We start from the raw sequence: 22,308 nt of genomic DNA on the forward strand, positions 1-22,308 counted from the left end.
ACAAATGGGGAAGAACTATCTATGAATCGTCAAAAAGACAGCTGCTTAGAGGGATATGCAGGAACAGTTTCCAAGCATCGGGTACGACGTTGCATCTTTGAGTGACAGTAATTTTGTGCACAGAATAAACGGAGATGGAGAGAAAAATAGGAATAGGTGAATGAAAGATAGTGTTCACATTACTTTGCAAACGGAAACACGGACACAACTGAGTTCAATGAGGAAAGTAGTTCTGGTGAGATAGACTATTAGGGTATGATTACCTTTTCCCCATGAATGATGGAATATGGTGTCCATGTGTGTAAAGTGCACATGCGTATTTGTGCACACTTATCTATGTGTTGCATTTCCTGAGTACTTTTCGAGGAGAAACTCATTCTTGGAGACATAAAAGGTCAGTTGAGCTTCAGAGGTCAATCGAACACTCTGGAAAAGTTCATCATCTTACAGTACAAAACAGGGACTCTAGCTCTAGCTCAGAAGTCCAGTAAAATCAACCCAGGAAGCTAGGACAGGAGGATGGCGTTCCAGGCCAGCCTAGGCAAAAGTTAGTGAGACCCTATCTCAAAAACAAGCCTGTGGTCACAGCTATTGGAAGGCAGAGGTAGGAGGATGGGGGCTGAATTAGCGCTAGACCCTACCTCAAAAACAAACGAAAAGCAAAAGAACTGTGTGTGCTCAAGTGGTAAAGTATTTCCCTACCAGGTAGGGCCCTGAGTTCAATCCACAGTACAAGAACCAGCAAGTTTGGAAAATAGTTAAGTTCAGAAAGCTATGGAGCCCCATGAACTCCTATCTAAATTCTTACTGGTTTTTGCAAATTTTCCCCAGGGAAGGTTTATAACTTTCACCAAAGTTTCAGAGGAATCTAGCATCCTGCAAGAAAGATTAAGAACTAATGATCTATACTGTGGGCTAATGAGAACAAGGAGAGATAAAATTCTTGCTTGCAAAGACAGCTTGCATTAAACCAAGAGCTCCAACTTTGGAACACCACTACCTAGCTATGAGAACTTGGCCGTGTTAAGGAAGAACTGAGAAGTAGGGAGAAAACAGAGAACAGCACACCCATCTTCCTACAATGTTTCAAAGATTAAATAAAAAATGTATGGAACAATGGCTCAGAAGAATGGTGGCCATTTTATAACAAAAGCCAATTTAGTAAGGGCCTGAGCAAAAAAGTGCTAGGTGTTTCTCCCCTCCCCAGCCTCGAATACATTAACACACTGAACTCTGGGCTAGGGAAAATAATTTGTAATATTCTGTACTTGGACCAAAAGTAATATGCAGCTCTTCAAACATAAGGAAAAAAAAAGAGGCGGGAGGAATTAAATTTCTTCACTATCTTCTATTTTTCCGGTTCCACTAAAACTTGACCTTCACTATCTCACTGCCTCCACCCCAAGCTTTTCTCCCCTCAGAAAATGGCACTCCCGGCCACCTAATCTCAGGCTCCAGACCTGATAGATGTCCCAAAATTCTCTTGGTGATCTCTCCTTACACCCAGTCCTTCAGCAAGTCCTGTTCGCTGGGCCTCTGAACTGTACACTAAACCCTCAAAGTCGTCTCCAGGTTCACGGCTACCACTGAGCTCCCCTGGACTCGGCTTGCACTCCTGCCAAGAGCGAGCTTCCATAGTCTGACATCCCTCTGCTTCCACTCGGGCACTCCACAAGATTTACCACTATTCGGACCGACGCTTCTTCACTGTCTCCTTCCCCGTGGGAACAAGGGCCCGTCGGCGTCTTACACTTCTACATCCCAAAGGCCTGGAGGAACGATAAAGCCCTACACGACCCATTCTGCCCAGATCACACGGGTTCAGATCTGAGTTTAGAAACGCAGACTTTCTGCGCTGAAATAAATCCAAGGTTTCCCTCTCACACAGACCAAGACGAACCTAAGCACCGCGAGTGATTTCCGCAGTGACTATGCTACCCCTGGGGGAACCAGAGGACCCCACCCCTCTTTCCTTCAGTCTCCGCCGCTTCTTCAACACCCTGGGCTCAATATCAGAAAAAAACCGGACAAAAGAAGCCTTCCTAATCAAAAATGACCTCCAGATTCGAGACGGCTATGGCTTCCCCGGAGCGCGTATCGCGCATGCGCCGGCCTCACCTTGCCAACTCCTACTGAAACACGTCATCCAGCTCCTGGAGGGCAGGGCTGTGGGTGGGGCTTGACTGAGGGGCGGAGCGGATCCTTACTTCCGGATCCGGCCTCGGCCGGGGTTCCCTTGGTTACCTGGTGCCGGGGCGTGGCGGAGACAGAGATGGCGGTGCGCTTCACTTTTCCGCGGAATGGAGCGTAGGCGGAAGTGCCAGGGCACCGTAATGCAGAAAGGCGTGAGAAGCGGGATTTTCGGTTCCAAACCAGGAAGAAAGGAAGATTTCCTGTGCTGTGACGCCCCTTTCTTCAAAGTACTGATATTGCCACAGGAGGGATATGATTTTCTTCCTCTCTTTGCTGCATATTGCACTTGCCAATTTGGATTTCAAACTGAAAATACGGCATTATTACACTAAGAAAGTAGAACTGACTACAGAGAGGGTGGGGTGGAAACGGGGTGTTATCTTTTAGGGGTACACAGATTCAGTATGGGATGGATGGTTGAAAAGTACTGGAGATGGATAGTGGTGATGGTGGTACAGCAATGTGATTGCCGCTGAAATGTGCAGTTAAGAATGGTTAAAATAATAAATTTTTTATTATGTGTTTATCTCAATTTAGAAAATTCCTGGCATTTGTTTCTTCCATTCCTTTCTGCCAAGATATACATCCTGTTTTTCTGAGTTTCTCACAACTTTTGTATAGGATTGTCGTATTTACCAAATAAAAATACAGGTTGCCCAGATAAAGTTTAATTTCAGATGATAATATTTAGTATAACTACGTTCCAAATATTCCATGCGACATACATGTATATAGTCTGGCCACCCTACTTTTGTGTCAAGTTGAAATTAAAATATAATTATAAAATATAAATAAAACTTACCATGTTTTTACTTTTGTTAAATTACCTTTTTCAGTTTCATTTACGAGCCACAGACACAGAACACAAGAGGATAGAGGGCAAGTTTTCCCTTCTCTATACCACAACTTGGAACTACAACTGGCCTTGAACAATAAGCCATAAATGGAACTCAGACATCAGAGCCAAAGTTTGAAGCATATTACGTTTCAAGATAAAGAATGGCCCTGTGTAAGTCAATTTTGCATTTCTGTGACAAAAATACTTAACAGAAACAACTTAAAGGAGGAAAGATTTATTTTGGCTCATGGTTTCAGAGGTTTTAGTCCATGGTCAGCTCATCATTTCTGTGGTACAGAGCTGCTTACCTCATGGTGATCAGGAAACGGAGGATGAGAGAGAGAGAGTGAATGAGTGCTTGGTTGGGGTAAGATATAGCTCCAAAGAATATGCCTCTGTGACCTACTTCCTCCAACTAGGCTCCACCTCCAAATAATGCCATAAAATTATGACTTCATCAATAATTAACCCATAGATCCAATAAGAGCCTTAAGGATTCAGTTACCTTTCAATGATTGGATCTATCAGCTAGGAACCAAGTATTCAATATAAAAGACTTTTGGGGAATGCTTCGTATCCAAACCATTCTAAGACTTTATTTATAGATTAACATAGGAGTTGCAACTGGAAGAGTATATGTGTGCAGGAGAACCTGGAAAAATAAAAGTTACAGAGACAAACCCAACAGTCACTTGGGAAGACAACAGTAGAGCTCTGTGAGGTAGATGAACATATTGTAATCATGAAACTAATCCTACTGACTCTGAATTTATGACCACTAACCAACTTCCTGTTTAAAGTTTAGCTTGCCATATAGTTTACCTACATAGGGAGAATTTTTCCCTGTTGTACTCCAGCAGGTTTCTTCCATTATTATTGTCTTAAACAACTTTATTAAGAATACCTTAAACACCATGCAAGTCACTCATTTTAACTGTTCGGCTAAATGGATTTTTAGTAAAGCTACAGAGTTGTGCATCAATTATTCTAATCCAGTTTTAGAACATTTCCACTGCTCCAAAAGATCCCTAAACCTTTGACAGCTAGTCTCCCTTTTCACACTCAGCTCCAGAAACCACTAATTTACTTTTTCTATATATACTTTGTCTTTTCTCACTCTTCAGAGATTTTGTTTCTTTTATGTAAATTGATATTGGTAATTTTATTTAGCCATCAGTTTTTATGTTTCTGGTTAAAATAGATTCACAATGAAGAAATAGATCTGTTTTTAGTGTCCTGACAAATTGGTCATCTCTGGTTGAAATTGTTCTGAATTTTCCAATGTCAATGCCCTCCAGATGAAGACCATCAGGAACACACCTCTGGTTGGGTTTATTGCCCCTTTTAGCAAGAGAGAATGCATACTGCATACCATAGGGAGCCACTGGGCCTCTCAATAAGAGAGTATTAGACATGAACTTACAGGATTTGAGCTTGTGTTCTGTAGTTTCAGGGAGAAAATAGAAATAGAGTTTTCCTGTGGATTGGATGCTATCAGGAAGCTGGGGTAATTCTGAGAATGCTGATAATGTTGTACTCCCTGCCTCATAAGATGAAGTGTGAACTATTACAGCAGCTATCCCAATCTAAGAATGAATTCTGAAATTTTCCTGGTGGTAAATAACAAGACTTATCCAGGAGGCAAGCAGACTAGACTAACGCTAAAGCTATGACTGGTAAAGAAGCACTAGCCAACTAGGGGGATGTCTGGTCCTTTTATGGTTTGGACAATGTTTAGGTTTTTGTGTGCTGTTTAGACATGCTTACAGAGAGATGTGTTTTGATCTTGATCCATCAAGGTCAGAGTGGCCTTGTCTGATGTTCATGTCCTGTGAAATCCTGTTTAAAAGGAGAATAATAAGGCCTACTGGTAAAGACCAGGCCAGATTCTCATGTCAAGGGATGCTTTTCTTTTCCTTACCAAGATAATGCTATACACAGAGAACCCGGATAGGGTAATCAGTCAGTCTCTGATGTACTGCTGTATAACATTGCCTTTTTCTTGATGCTTCTATGAAACTATTAAACCACCGAGTAAATCCAAACACAGAACCTCATATTGGGAAAGTTTTTTTTACAGTTTTTTTTTTTAAATGGCAATGAACAGCAATACTTTCTTCCAGTACTCTGCTTTCTTCTGTGACCCTAGGAATCTTTTAAATACAGACTAGCTATATTTACAGTGCATATAGCTAACATAGAGTTCCTATGCATGATAGAGGAACTCTGACAAATAAAAAAAATTTCAAGGCACCTAAGTAGAAAAGTGGGCAAGAGACTAGACCAGTCTTATTACTGGAGTAGATTGCCAAGGGTCAACAGAAATGAATGTGTCCAGTCTCATTCATCAAGAGGTTACAAATAAGAACCTCAGTGTGAGATAGCTATGCAAAGAACAAAATAGCTAAAATTTAAAAGATAATAGCATATGTTGACAAGGGCATGAAACAACTAGAGTGCTGTAAACTACCAGTGAGAGTATGAATTTGCAGAAAATTGCTTGGCATGCATATTCTATAACTCAGAAATTCCACTCCTCCCTCTAAAAGTCAATTTATAGTCACCAAAATGTGTGTTCACCAAAACAGAACTCAGATCTCTGTTTGCAGTAGAATAGATAAAGAAATTATAGTATAGCTCTGTAATAGAACACTGCATAGCAAAGGAACAATCTCATAGTGTAATATTAAGTAAAGAAAGTCAGATAACAAGAACGTGTATGCTTCCATTTATATAAAGTTCAGAAGGAGAAAAAAGGGGATTTTTCAAGATGGCGGCTAGAGGGAGGAAGCAGAAAGCGTGTCTCCTAAAGTGAAATCTTGGAGAGACACTGGAGACACACCTTGCAGGCAAGGCCACCGAGAAGAGGCAAAACATTGACCCCTAACACCTCCAGCCTGCACAGAGCATCTCCACTTCACGTTAAACGGAGAAACCAGGAGGGTCCCAGGGCCGCCACCAGTCGTCCGCGCCCAGACGGCTTGGGAAGACGTGGACCACAAGCTTACTGTTGATTAGTACGCTGTCTCTCCCTGTTTATATCTTTGAAACTTTTTTGTTTGATTCTTTGTTTTGTTTTTTCCTACTTGTCTGTTTATCTGTTTTTCCCTTTTTCTTTAACTTCTGTGCTTTCTGTCTCCTCTCGCCCTTCCATTCTAAATATCAGCATGGTTATTATTACAAGCTAGAAAATACTTAATTGCACACAGTACAGGGACAGTAACAACACCAAGGGCAATGACGGGAAGACAGAAAAAACAAGGAAACCAGTTTCCCCACAGCAAAAAACTAGTACAGGAACCAGAGGGAAATGAAGAAAACAGATACTCAGATCCAGACTACAACAAAATAAAGATAAACTATGCCAAAGAACCCAATGAAGCAGACAAGAATAATTTAAAACAAGACATACTACAGGTACTTCATGAGAATTTTATAGAGATGATACTGGAGATGGTCAACCAAAATGTACAGGAGACACTCAAGAAATTCCAAGACAACAAAAATAGAGAATTTGAAAAAGCAAAAGAAGAAATAAAGGAAACCATAGAAGCACTGTATAAACACTAAAGTGAAATAGAGAACACGATTAATAAAGAGACAAATGAACTCAGGGCAAAAATAGACAACATTAAAGAGGAAACCACCCAGGATATGGAAAACCTCAGAAAAAAGAACAAAACAGAACTGCAAAACAAAACCGAAGGCCAATCCAGCAGAATAGAACAAACAGAAGACAGAATCTCAGAACTCGAAGATGAAATGGTAATTAAAGGAAAAACTGAAGAACTACTAATTAAACAACTCAAGACCTGTGAAAAGAAAATGCAAGAACTCACCGACTCCATCAAAGACCAAACTTGAGAATCATGGGCATCGAAGAAGGAGAAGAGGAGCAAGCAAAGGGCATGTGTAATATATTCAACAAAATAATAACAGAAAATTTCCCAAATCTTGAGAAAGGTATTCCCATACAGATGCAAGAGGCCTCCAGGACACCAAACAGACCAAATCAAAATAGAACTACCCCATGACATATCATCATTAAAACAACAAGTTCAGAAACTAGGGAAAGAATATTGCAGACTGTAAGAGAGAAAAAACAAATATATACAAAGGTAAACCCATCAAAATCACAGCAGACTTCTCAACAGAAACATTAAAAGCAAGAAGAGCTTGGGGTGAGACCTTCCGGGCACTGAATGAAAATAACTTCAACCCCAGGATACTCTACCCAGCAAAACTATCATTCAAAATAGATGGAGCAATAAAAGTCTTCCATGATAAGCAAAAACTAAAACAATATGTGACCACAAAGCCACCACTACAAAAGATTCTTCAAGGGATTCTGAACACAGAAAGTGAAACTCAACGTAACCATGAAAGGACAGGCAGCACTAAACTACAGCAAAAGAAACACTAAGAAAGTAGAGAGTAACCTCACCTTAGGTACACACAATCAAACTTTCAAACAACTAAGACAACTAAATGACAGGAATCACCAGATATCTATCAGTACTAACGCTTAATGTTAACGGACTTAATTCACCCATAAAAAGGCACCATTTGACGAAATGGATTAAAAAGGAAGCTCCAACAATTTGTTGCTTAAGGAGAGCCATCTCACCAACAGAAATAAGCATAGGCTTAGGATGAAAGGCTGGAAGAAGATTTACCAAGCCAATGGCCCCCGAAAACAGGCAGGAGTAGCAATGCTTATCTCTGACAAAGTAGACTTCAAACCTACATTGGTCAAACGAGATAAAGAAGGACATTCCATACTAATAAAAGGGGAAATAGACCAAAAGGAAATAAAATCATCAACCTATATGCAGCCAATGTCGACACACCCAATTTCATCAAACATACCCTGAAAGACCTAAAAGCATATATTAACGCCAACACAGTGGTTGTGGGAGACTTTAACACCCCATTATCATCAATAGATAGGTCATCCAAACAAAAAATCAATAAAGAAATCCAAGATCTAAAATATAGAATAGATCAAATGGACCTACTTGATGTCTACAGAACATTTCATTCAACTTCTACACAATATATATTCTTCTCAGCAGCCCATGGAACCTTCTCCAAAATAGATCATATTCTAGGGCACAAAGCAAGCCTCAGCAAATATAAGAAAATAGAAATTATACTGTGCATACTATCTGATCACAATGCAGTAAAACTAGAACTCAACAACAAAAGTAAAGACAAAAAACATGCAAACAGCTGGAAACTACATAACTCATTACTTAATGAACAATGGCTCATCGATGAAATAAGAGAGGAAATTAAAAAGTTCCTGGAAGTCAATGAAAATGAAAACACAACCTACCGGAACCTAAGGGACACAGCAAAGGCAGTCCTGAGAGGAAAGTTTATAGCCATGACTGCATATATTAAAAAGACTGAAAGATCCCAAATCAATGACCTAATGATACATCCCAAACTCCTAGAAAAGCAAAAACAAGCAAATCCCAAAACAAATAGAAAGAGAGAAATAATAAAAATAATAGCTGAAATCAACGAAATAGAAATCAAAAAAACCATACAAAGAATTAATGAAACAAAAAGTTGGTTCTTTGAAAAAATAAACAAGATTGATAGACCCCTGGCAAACCTGACTAAAATGAGGAGAGAAAAAACCCAAATTAGTAGAATCAGGAATGTGAAAGGGGAGATAACAACAAACACCATGGAAGTCCAGGAAATCATCAGAGACTACTTCAGGAACCTATATTCATATAAATTTGAAAATCTTAAAGAAATGGACAGATTTCTAGATCCATATGATCATCCAAAACTTAACCAAGAGGAAATTAATCACCTGAATAGATCTATAACACAAAATGAACTTGAAGCAGCAATTAAGAGTCTCCCCCCAAAAAAAAGTCCAGGACCTGATGGATTCTCTGCTGAATTCTATCAGACCTCTAAAGAAGAACTGATACCAACCTTCCTTAAACTGTCCCACAATAGAAAGGGAAGGAAAACTGCCTAACACATTTTAGGATGCCAGAATTACACTTATCCCCAAACCAGGCAAAGACACCTCCAAAAAGGAGAACTATAGACCAATCTCCTTAATGAACATTGATGCAAAAATCCTCAACAAAATAATGGCAAACCGGATTCAACAACACATCAAAAAGATTATTCACCATGACCAAGTAGGTTTCATCCCAGGAATGCAGGGGTGGTTCAACATACAAAAATCAATAAACGTAATAAACCACATTAACAGAAGCAAAAATAAAAACCACTTGATCATCTCAATAGGTGCAGAAAAAGCCTTTGATAAGATCCAACACCATTTCATGATCAAAGCTCTAAGAAAACTAGGAATAGAAGGAAAGTACCTCAACATTATAAAAGCTATATGACAAACCTACAGCCAGCATTATACTTAATGGAGAAAAACTGAAACCATTCCCTCTAAAATCAGGAACCAGACAAAGATGCCCACTATCTCCACTCCTATTCAACATAGTACTGGAATTCCTGGCCAGAGCAATTAGGCAAGAAGAAGGAATAAAAGGAATACAAATAGGTAAAGAAACTGTCAAAATATCCCTATTTGCAGATGACATGATCCTATACCTTAAAGACCCAAAAAACTCTACTCAGAAGCTTCTAGACAACATCAATAGCTACAGCAAGGTAGGATATAAAATCAACATAGAAAAATCATTAGCATTTCTATACACTAACAATGAACAAACTGAAAAAGAATGTATGAAAACAATTCCATTTACAATAGCCTCAAAAAAAAAATCAAATACCTAGGTGTAAACCTAACAAAAGATGTGAATGACCTCTACAAGGAAAACTATACACTTCTGAAGAAAGAGATTGAGGAAGACTATAGAAAGTGGAGATATCTCCCATGCTCATGGATTGGTAGAATCAACATAGTAAAAATGTCTATACTCCCAAAAGTAATCTACATGTTTCATGCAATTCCTATCAAAATTCCAATGACATTCATTAAAGACATCGAAAAATCTACCATGAAATTTATATGGAAACACAAGAGGCCATGAATAGCCAAGGCAATACTCAGTCAAAAGAACAATGCTGGAGGTATCACAATACCTGACTTCAAACTATATTACAAAGCAATAACAATAAAAACAGCATGGTACTGGCACAAAAACAGACATGAAGACCAGTGGAACAGAATAGAAGATCCAGATATGAAGCCACACAACTATAACCAACTTGTCTTTGACAAAGGAGCTAAAAATATATGATGGAGAAAAAGCAGCCTCTTCAACAAAAACTGCTGGGAAAACTGGTTAGCAGTCTGCAAAAAACTGAAACTAGATCCATGTATATCACCCTATACCAAGATTAACTCAAAATGGATCAAGGATCTTAATATCAGACTAACCAAAACTCTAAAGTTGATACAGGAAAGAGTAGGAAATACTCTGGAGTTAGTAGGTATAGGTAAGCACTTTCTCAATGAAACCCCAGCAGCACAGCAACTAAGAGATAGCATAGATAAATGGGACTTCATAAAACTAAAAAGCTTCTGCTCATCAAAAGAAATGGTCTCCAAACTGAAGAGAACACCCACAGAGTGGGAGAAAATATTTGCCAGTTACACATCAGACAAAGGACTGATAACCAGAATATATAGGGAACTTAAAAAACTAAATTCTCCCAAAACTAATGAACCAATAAAGATATGGGCAAGTGAACTAAACAGAACTTTCTCAAAAGAAGAAATTCAAATGGCCAAAAAAACACATGAAAAAATGCTCACCATCTCTAGCAATAAGGGAAATGCAAATTAAAACCACACTAAGATTCCACCTCACCCCTGTTAGAATAGCCATCATTAGCAACACCACTAATAACAGGTGTTGGCGAGGATGCGGGGAAAAAGGAACCCTCTTACACTGTTGGTGGGAATGTAAACTAGTACAACCACTCTGGAAAAAAATTTGGAGGCTACTTAAAAAGCTAACCATTGATCTACCATTTGATCCAGCAATACCACTCTTGGGGATATACCCAAAAGACTGTGACACAGGTTACTCCAGAGGCACCTGCACACCCATTTTTATTGCGGCACTATTCACAATAGCCAAGTTATGGAAACAGCCAAGATGCCCCACTACTGACGAATGGATTAAGAAAATGTGGTGTTTATGCACAATGGAATTTTATGCAGCCATGAAGAAGAACGAAATGTTATTATTCGCTGGTAAATGGATGGAATTGGAGAACATCATTCTGAGTGAGGTCAGCCTGACCCAAAAGACCAAAAATCGTATGTTCTCCCTCTTATGTGGACATTAGATCAAGGGCAAACACAACAAGGGAATTGGACTTTGAGCACAAGATAAAAGCGAGAACACACAATGGAGGGGTGAGGATAGGTAAGACACCTAAAAAATTAGCTGGCATTTGTTGCCCTTAATGCAGAGAAACTAAAGCAGATACCTTAAAAGCAACTGAGGCCAATAGGAAAAGGGGACCAGGAACTAGAGAAAAGGTGAGATCAAAAAGAATTAACCTAGAAGGCAACACACACGCACAGGAAATGAATGTGAGTCAACTCCCTGTATAGCTATCCTTATCTCAACCAGGAACACTTGTTCCTTCCTATTATTGCCTATACTCTCTCTTCAACAAAATTAGAGATAAGGGCAAAACAGTTTCTGCTATGTGTTGAAGGGGTGGGGAGGAGAGGGAGGGGGTGGAGCGGATGGTAAGGGAGGGTGTGGGGGCAGGGGGAGAAATGACCTAAGCCTTGTATGCACATATGAATAATAAAACAATAAAAAAAAAAGTACAGGAGAAGACAGTCAATGCCATTAGCCATTATGGAAATGTAAATTTAAGAGATGATGAGATGTATGAAATTGCCATAAGGAAACCCTTTATTTTGTGCAATCCATGAACACTAATAAAAAATTTAAAAATCATGATAAAATGCCACTGTGCACCTATCAGAATAGATAAAATTAAATATACAGACAATACCAAGTGCTGAAAGGATGTGAAGTTTCTGGAACTTTCATGTGTTTCTGCTGGGAATGTAAAACAGTCCCATTCAATTTCTTACAAAGTTAAGCAGACACTCACCGTACAACCCAGTAATCCTACTTCTAGGAGCCTAAACTCCAGAGAAAGGAAAACTTAGGCTTGTACAACTATTTACAAGCAGCTTTATTCATAATCACCAAAATTGGAAATAATCCAAATGTCTTTCAGCCTGAACGTAATAACTATAGTACATATATTCAATGGCATATTACTCAGCAATAAAGAGGAATGAGTCAGCAATATACCACATTGTGAATGAGTCTTATACACAATCCTAGATGGTCACGTGATCTGTAATTCCATTTATATGACATTTCAGTATTGCCAAACTGTAGTGACTGGAGACAGGGTTAGTGGGTGCTAGTGATAAGCTTGTGATAACCACAGTGCTATCATCTCTGTCAACTTTCTGTCTGTCACTGGCCACAGGACAAGTGCTCTGGTCCTCTACTGCACTATGGGCTTTCCCACCAGCATCCATTAACCAACACTGCTTGCTTCCTGGGATGCAGCCAGAGTCCTTTAAGAAATGGAGAAAATAATGCAGGCGCAATGATGCCATCCTAGACCAAGTATCTGCTTCCCATTCCATTAAACCCGCTGTCTTCATGCTCTCATTAAGTATTAAGCATCAGGAAGCTTCCAGAAGTGCCAGTGGTTGAATTTTGCTTTATGAAAGTCATCAAAGTTATGCCAAATGAACTTTAAAATTGTTTCATTCAAAGATCCAAAAGCATTTGGACTGCTTTGCCATTATTTGCAGCACTTATGACAGAGGTCTGAGATCCTGATCAAAGACCCCTCCCGGAACATGGTTGTCCATCCTCACTTCTACCCACTCGTGGTGGATCCCAGCCTCTCTCTTCCATTCCTGTCAGTAAGAGCAGGAGGTGGGGCCAGAGCCACTAACAGTTCAATGATGGTTCTCACCAGTCTTCAGCTATTTACCGGATTTTATGCTTCAGTTTGGCAGTTAGGTGCTAAGCAATTGTCTGCCTTTAAGAACTAAACCCCACAGGGCAAGGGGATTATAAAAGCTGTGACGGGCTTTATAGTTTCTGAGGGGATTGGCTTTCGCTCCCAGTAACAGTTCTGGAAGGAAACCAGAGCCAAGTACTTCTATGTGCTGTAGTCCTGCATCTACCCAAATACGTACCTAAGTGCATTGGAAAATGGTGTGGAAGGACATACACTGGCTATGAAAATATTAAGATTGGAAGTGGGAGTGTTGTAAATTTGCCTATAGGGCTGGAGACAAATTTGCCTATATGGCTCAAGATGAAGAGCACCTGCTTTGCAAAGTGTGAAGCCCTGAGTTCAAACGCCAGGATCACCACCAAAAAAAAAAGTAATTCATGTATCCAGCAAGAGGGGAATTACTTAAAGAAACTGTAATACGTCCATTTAAAGGAATACCAACGAATCAGTAAAATTACAAATATTTATTCAATAAATTTGACTGTAACTCTTAACAGTTTTTAGAACTTATATCATCGAAGTCTTAGAATCCTTGTTCTTTGGACAAAAGGTGGATAAATTTACCATTTTGTTTTATAAGACCAGTGCTTTGAAGGTGCTAAGAATTTTAGAGGACTAAGAGTATTCCTTCCTTGCTTATGCAAGTCTTAAGGCAAACACTGCATTTGGAAAAGGAATTGGGGTGTTTTAGTACATTTTCTGGTGTATCATACCACAGACTGGGGAATCTGTAAACAATAAAAATTTATTTGACTCATGGTTCTGGAGATGGGATGTCCAAAAACGGTGCCAGCATGGCCAGGAAACTTTGTGCTTTGTCATAACATGGCAAGAAGGTACACATGAGGCAGGAGAGAGGAAGAATGCTCTGAACTTACTTTCTTTATCAGGACCCCTCCTGTGATATCTAACCCATTCGGCTGTCATGACATTATCTATTCAGGATGGCACAGCCCTCTTGACCTAGTCACCTCTTAAAGACCCCACCTCTTAATACTTTTACAAAAGCGATTACATTTCAACATTGGTTGTGGAAGGACTTTTAAACCATAGCCTGGGGATTTTTAAGAGCACTGACTAGGAAAGGTAGTGCCACAGCTGGGAAAGTACCATGGAGGAATGACACAATGGGATTGATAGTCTCATGATACTCAAGCAGTTCTCAGGTGGATTATTCCTGTTCATCCTGCTGAGTGACTGTGAGGTACAAGAACATCCAGGAACCCAGGTGACCACATGAGAAAAGAAAAGAGAGGAGATCTGGAGGGTGTGGAGAGAACACAGACAGGAAGCAAGCTGGGGGATGCTGGGGGGCACAGGCCCAGAATAACCCCTAGCTAGATGAATGTCTAGATTTTGGGAAAAGGACCTTGAGAAGCCACGTGAAGCCTTTTGAGAACTTCATCTAATCTGAGTGTGAGCACCAGAAGAAGGTGGCAACATTTCCTGGGTACAAAGAAAGAATATGCTCAGGCTGACACTGAGTCTCCACCAAGGACGGACTGACAAGGTGAAGACATGGCTCCTGCCTTGCAGAGTGAGTGAGTCAGCAAGGCAAAGGGAGGGTAACTCAAGGTGACAGAGTCCACAAGGAAGTGCAAAGTGAAAGAGGACCAGAGGGGAGGTCGTGGCACAACTATTTGGCATGTTTAGAGGACTCTGTCATCAGGCCACTGCTTGAAGGACACTTGAGACTGAGAGTCACAGAGGACACAGCTTGAGGACAGGAAGATCAGGGCTCCCTGGACCAGAACTTAGTTCTAGTTGCAGAGGTTTGGAAGGTTCAGAATAATAAAAACAACCAGCACTGGCAAAGAACTTGAAGGCAAAGAGTAGCCTGAGGTATATGAGAGCAGCATCATAAGAAATGTTGCTTATGATGTACTTGATCTTCCCTCTTCCCCCTCCTTCTCTTCCTTCTTCCATACTTCCCTCCCTCCTTTTCTAATTCTTTCCCTCCCTCCCTAAAACCTTCCCTCTCTTCCTCCCTGTTTTCCTTCTTCTCTCCCCTCTTTCCTCCTTCCCTCCCTCCCTACAGCCTTTCCTTTATTCCTCCCTCCTTTCCTCCTTCACTCCCTCCCTATTTCCTTCCCTCCCCCTCCTTCCTTTCCTCCCTCCCTCCCTGTTTCCCTTCCTCTTTACTTCCTTCATCATTAGCCAGCTATTTTTCTAGAGAATCAAGAATGAGAACATTTCAAAGGAGACATGAGAGATAACATAATGACCTGTTAGGAGAAAACAACAATCAGAAATTCAGTACAGGAAAATGAGTCACCATGTTGGACTAAAAGAAGTTCACAGAAGTAACAGGGATGAATGTTCTCCCAGGGAGGGACCGTACCACTAAAATAAAATGCATTGTTCTTAAATATAGCCCACTTTTCAATGTGCAAAATTTCCAAGTAGGAAATTTAGACTCCCTGATGATGCCCTTAAATTCTATTCTTAGCTCTACTTTAAGTACAATCTGTCATGTTTAAACGGAAAAAGAAAGTTCTGTAATCATTCACATGACCCCCTATTTGTAGCCATAATTACATTGATGCATTTATTAAAATTTAAGATATTACTGCCAAAGACATTAGTAAAATTATATATATACTCAATGTTTCTCAGAAAATAAGGTTCTAAGAGTGGTAATAGGTCATTCTTTATTTGAAGAAAAATATCTACTTTTAGAGAAAACTTTTAGAGAAAAATTTCTTTCTCAATTCATTTGATTTAATTCATTTCTTTTCCTTCCTTCCTTCCTTCCTTCCTTCCTTCCTTCCTTCCTTCCTTCCTTCTTTTCTTGGGGTCTCACTATGCTGCCCAGGCTGGTCCCTCATTCCCAGGCTCAGGCAATCCTCCTGACAGGTGCTTGCCCAGTTTCATCCATCCATTTCTGGGTTCTTTTCACAGTTCCCTCTGCAATGAAGGAGTGAGGACTTTTCTCACTAGTTGCATTGGCATAATAAAGCAGGACAGGGATATGGAGCTTCTGGTGGAGTGGTAGCACAGAGCGTGAGACAAAGACAGAGCTAGGCTTGCCCCCCAAATCACATGCCTTGTGTAACTCAAGTGGACCCTTCATTTCCCAAATGCTTTCTATTCACTTTTATTTATTGTTTTATTATTCATATGTGCATACAAGGCTTGGGTCATTTCTCCCCCCTGCCCCCCCCTTACCACCCACTCTGCCCCCTCCCTCTCCCCCCCAACCCCCTCACTACCTGGCAGAAACTATTTTGCCCTTATCTCTAATTTTGTTGTAGAGAGAGTATAGCAATAATAGGAAGGAACAACGGTTTTTGCTGGTTGAGATAAGGATAGCTATACAGGGCATTGACTCACATTGATTTCCTGTGCGTGTGTGTTACCTTCTAGGTTAATTTTTTTTGATCTCACCTTTTCTCTAGTTCCTGGTCCCCTTTTCCTATTGGCCTCAGTTGCTTTTAAGGTATCTGCTTTAGTTTCTCTGCGTTAAGGGCAACAAATGCTAGCTAATTTTTTAGGTGTCTTACCTATCCTCACCCCTCCCTTGTGTGCTCTCGCTTTTATCATGTGCTCAAAGTCCAATTCCCTTGTTGTCTTTGCCCTTGATCTAATGTCCACATAAGAGGGAGAACATACGATTTTTGGTCTTTTGGGTCAGGCTGACCTCACTCAGAATGATGTACTCCAATTCCATCCATTTACCAGTGAATGATAACATTTCGTTCTTCTTCATGGCTGCATAAAATTCCATTGTGTATAGATACCACATTTTGTCAATCCATTCGTCAGTGGTGGGGCATCTTGGCTGTTTCCATAACTTGGCTATTGTGAATAGTGCCGCAATAAACATGGGTGTGCAGGTGCCTCTGGAATAACCTGTATCACAGTCTTTTGGGTATATCCCCAAGAGTGGTATTGCTGGATCAAATGGTAGATCAATGGTTAGCTTTTTAAGTAGCCTCCAAATTTTTTTCCAGAGTGGTTGTACTAGTTTACATTCCCACCAACAGTGTAAGAAGGTTCCTTTTTCCCTGCATCCTCACCAACATCTGTTGGTGGTGGTGTTGAGGTGGAATCTTAGTGTGGTTTTAATTTGCATTTCCTTTTTTACTAGAGATGGTGAGCATTTTTTCATGTGTTTTTTTGGCCATTTGAATTTCTTCTTTTGAGAAAGTTCTGTTTAGTTCACGTGCCCATTTCTTTATTGGTTCATTAGTTTTGGGAGAATTTAGTTTTTTAAGTTCCCTATATATTCTGGTTATCAGTCCTTTGTCTGATGTGTAACTGGCAAATATTTTCTCCCACTCTGTGGGTGTTCTCTTCAGTTTGGAGACCATTTCTTTTGATGAGCAGAAGCTTTTTAGTTTTATGAAGTCCAATTTATCTATGCTATCTCTTAGTTGTTGTGCTGCTGGAGTTCCATTGAGAAAGTGCTTACCTATACCTACTAACTCCAGAATATTTCCTACTCTTTTCTGTATCAACTTTAGAGTTTGGGGTCTGATATTAAGATCCTTGATCCATTTTGAGTTAATCTTGGTATAGGGTGATATACATGGATCTAGTTTCAGTTTTTTGCAGACTGCTAACCAGTTTTCCCAGCAGTTTTTGTTGAAGAGGCTGCTTTTTCTCCATCGTATATTTTTAGCTCCTTTGTCAAAGACAAGTTGGTTATAGTTGTGTGGTTTCATATCTGGGTCCTCTATTCTGTTCCACTGTTCTTCATGTCTGTTTTTGTGCCAGTACCATGCTGTTTTTATTGTTATTGCTTTGTAATATAGTTTGAAGTTGGGTATTGTGATACCTCCTGCATTGTTCTTTTGACTGAGTATTGCCTTGGCTATTCATGGCCTCTTGTGTTTCCATATAAATTTCACGGTAGATTTTTCAGTCTCTTTAATGAATGTCATTGGAATTTTGATGGGAATTGCATGAAAAATGTAGATTACTTTTGGGAGTATAGACATTTTTACTATGTTGATTCTACCAATCCATGAGCATGGGAGATCTCTCCACTTTCTATAGTCTTTCTCAATCTCTTTCTTCAGAAGTGTATAGTTTTCCTTGTAGAGGTCTTTCACATCTTTTGTTAGGTTTACACCTAGGTATTTGATTTTGTTTGAGGCTATTGTAAATGGAATTGTTTTCATACATTCTTTTTCAGTTTGTTCATTGTTAGTGTATGGAAATGCTAATGATTTTTCTGTGTTGATTTTATATCCTGCTACCTTGCTGTAGCTATTGATGATGTCTAGAAGCTTCTGAGTAGAGTTTTTTGGGTCTTTAAGGTATAGGATCATGTCATCTGCAAATAGGGATATTTTGACAGTTTCTTTACCTATTTGTATTCCTTTTATTCCTTCTTCTTTCCTAATTGCTCTAGCTAAGAATTCCAGTACTATGTTGAATAGGAGTGGAGATAGTGGGCATCCTTGTCTAGTTCCTGATTTTAGAGGGAATGGTTTCAGTTTTTCTCCATTAAGTATAATGCTGGCTGTAGGTTTGTCATATATAGCTTTTATAATGTTGAGGAACTTTCCTTCTATTCCTAGTTTTCTTAGAGCTTTGATCATGAAATGGTGTTGGATCTTATCAAAGGCTTTTTCTGCATCTATTGAGATGATCAAGTGGTTTTTGTCTTTGCTTCTGTTAATGTGGTTTATTACGTTTATTGATTTTTGTATGTTGAACCACCCCTGCATTCCTGGGATGAAGCCTCCTTGGTCGTGGTGAATAATCTTTTTGATGTGTTGTTGAATCCAGTTTGCCATTATTTTGTTGAGGATTTTTGCATCAATGTTCATTAAGGAGATTGGCCTATAGTTCTCCTTTTTGGAGGTGTCTTTGCCTGGTGTTGGGATAAGTGTAATACTGGCTTCATAAAGTGTGTTTGGCAGTTTTCCTTCCCTTTCTATTTCGTGGAACAGTTTAAGGAGGGTTGGTATCAGTTCTTCTTTAAAGGTCTGATAGAATTCAGCAGAGAATCCATCAGGTCCTGGACTTTTCTTTTTGGGGAGACTCTTGATTGCTGCTTCAATTTCGTTTTGTGTTATAGGTCTATTCAGGTGATTAATTTCCTCTTGGTTCAGTTTTGGATGATCATATGGATCTAGAAATCTGTCCATTTCTTTAAGATTTTCAAATTTATATGAATATAGGTTCCTGAAGTAGTCTCTGATGATTTCCTGGACTTCCATGGTGTTTGTTGTTATCTCCCCTTTCACATTCCTGATTCTACTAATTTGGGTTTTTTTCTCTCCTCATTTTAGTCAGGTTTGCCAGGGGTCTATCAATCTTGTTTATTTTTTCAAAGAACCAACTTTTTGTTTCATTAATTCTTTGTATGGTTTTTTTGATTTCTATTTCGTTGATTTCAGCTATTATTTTTATTATTTCTCTCTTTCTATTTGTTTTGGGATTTGCTTGTTTTTGCTTTTCTAGGAGTTTGGGATGTATCATTAGGTCATTGATTTGGGATCTTTCAGTCTTTTTAATATATGCAGTCATGGCTATAAACTTTCCTCTCAGGACTGCCTTTGCTGTGTCCCTTAGGTTCTGGTAGGTTGTGTTTTCATTTTCATTGACTTCCAGGAACTTTTTAATTTCCTCTCTTATTTCATCGATGAGCCATTGTTCATTAAGTAATGAGTTATGTAGTTTCCAGCTGTTTGCATGTTTTTTGTCTTTACTTTTGTTGTTGAGTTCTAGTTTTACTGCATTGTGATCAGATAGTATGCACAGTATAATTTCCATTTTCTTATATTTGCTGAGGCTTGCTTTGTGCCCTAGAATATGATCTATTTTGGAGAAGGTTCCATGGGTGCTGAGAAGAATATATATTGTGTAGAAGTTGAATGAAATGTTCTGTAGACATTAAGTAGGTCCATTTGATCTATTCTATATTTTAGATCTTGGATTTCTTTATTGATTTTTTATTTGGATGATCTATCTATTGATGATAATGGGGTATTAAAGTCTCCCACAACCACTGTGTTGGCGTTAATATATGCTTTTAGGTCTTTCAGGGTATGTTTTATAAAATTGGGTGTGTCGACATTGGCTGCATATAGGTTGATGATTTTATTTCCTTTTGGTCTATTTCCCCTTTTATTAGTATGGAATGTCCTTCTTTATCTCGTTTGATCAATGTAGGTTTGAAGTCTACTTTGTCAGAGATAAGTATTGCTACTCCTGCCTGTTTTCGGGGGCCATTGGCTTGGTAAATCTTCTTCCAGCCTTTCATCCTAAGCCTATGCTTATTTCTGTTGGTGAGATGGATCTCCTGTAAGCAACAAATTGTTGGATCTTTCTTTTTAATCCATTTCATCAAGTGGTGCCTTTTTATGGGTGAATTAAGTCCGTTAACATTAAGCATTAGTACTGATAGATATCTGGTGATTCCTGTCATTTAGTTGTCTTAGTTGTTTGAAGGTTCGATTGTGTGTACCTAAGTTGAGGTTACTCTCTACTGTCTTGCTTTTTCTTTTCCTGTGGTTTGGTGTTGCCTGTCTTTTCATGGTTAAGTTGGGTTTCACTTTCTGTGTGCAGAATCCCTTGAAGAAACTTTTGTAGTGGTGACTTTGTGGTCACATATTGTTTTAGTTTCTGCTCATCATGGAAGACTTTTATTGCTCCATCTATTTTGAATGATAGTTTTGCTGGGTAGAGTATCCTGGGGTTGAAATTATTTTCATTCAGTTCCTGGAAGATCTCATCCCAAGCTCTTCTTGCTTTTAATGTTTCTGTTGAGAAGTCTGCTGTGATTTTGATGGGATTACCTTTGTATGTTATTTGTTTTTTCTCTCTTACAGCTTCAATATTCTTTCCCTAGTTTCTGAACTTGTTGTTTTAATGATGATATGTCATGGGGTAGTTCTATTTTGATCTGGTCTGTTTGGTGTCCTGGAGGCCTCTTGCATCTGTATGGGAAGAACTTTCTCTAGATTTGGGAAATTTTCTGTTATTATTTTGTTGAATATATTATGCATGCCCTTTGCTTGCACCTCTTCTCCTTCTTTGATGCCCATGATTCTCAAGTTTGGTCTTTGATGGAGTCGGTGAGTTCTTGCATTTTCTTTTCACAGGTCTTGAGTTGTTTAATTAGTAGTTCTTCGGTTTTTCCTTTAATTACCATTTCATCTTCGAGTTCTGAGATTCTGTCTTCTGTTTGTTCTATTCTGCTGGATTGGCCTTCCGTTTTGTTTTGCAGTTCTGTTTTGTTCTTTTTTCTGAGGTTTTCCATATCCTGGGTGGTTTCCTCTTTAATGTTGTCTATTTTTGCCCTGAGTTCATTTGTCTCTTTATTAATCGTGTTCTCTATTTCACTTTGGTGTTTATACAGTGCTTCTATGGTTTCCTTTATTTCTTCTTTTGCTTTTTCAAATTCTCTATTTTTGTTGTCTTGGAATTTCTTGAGTGTCTCCTGTACATTTTGGTTGACCCTATCCAGTATCATCTCTATAAAATTCTCATTGAGTACCTGTAGTATGTCTTGTTTTAAATTATTCTTGTTTGCTTCATTGGGTTCTTTGGTATAGTTTATCATCATTTTGTTGTAGTCTGGATCTGAGTATCTGTTTTCTTCATTTCCCTCTGGTTCCTGTACTAATTTTTTGCTGTGGGGAAACTGGTTTCCTTGTTTTTTCTGTCTTCCCATCATTGCCTTTGGTGTTGTTATTGTCCCTATACTGTGTGCAATTAAGTATTTTCTAGCTTGTAATAATAGCCATGCTGATATTTAGAATGGAAGGGCAAGAGGAGACAGAAAGCACAGAAGTTAAAGAAAAAGGGAAAAACAAATAAACAGACAAGTAGGAAAAAAGAAAACAAAGAATCAAACAAAATGTTCAAAGCTATAAACAGGGAGTGTTAGTGTTCTAATCAACAGTAAGCTGAACAGGCATTAGAGAGACAGAGAGGATTGAAAATAAAAAACAAAAAGAATAAAGATAAGAATAAAAGTAAAAAAGAAGTAAATGAAAGAAAAAAAAATAAAAATAAAATAAAACAAAATGAAAAATAGAAAATAAAAAAAAACCCTCCAAGTTCAAATGAAATGAAGTTTTAGTCTTAATAATTTTGGTGTCCATCTCAGCCTCTAATCCTGGAGATGGTGTCTCAGATGTTGTTCTGTACTTGTCTCATCAAAGGGGACACATAAAGTTGAACAAAACTTGTCCACATCTTCCCAAGCCGTCTGGGCGCAGGTGACTGGTGGCCCAGGGGTCCTCCTGCTTTCTCCATTTAACGTGAAGTGGAGA

The sequence above is a fragment of the Castor canadensis genome, chromosome 10 (genome assembly GCF_047511655.1).
Source record: "Castor canadensis chromosome 10, mCasCan1.hap1v2, whole genome shotgun sequence".
NCBI lineage: Eukaryota > Metazoa > Chordata > Mammalia > Rodentia > Castoridae > Castor > Castor canadensis.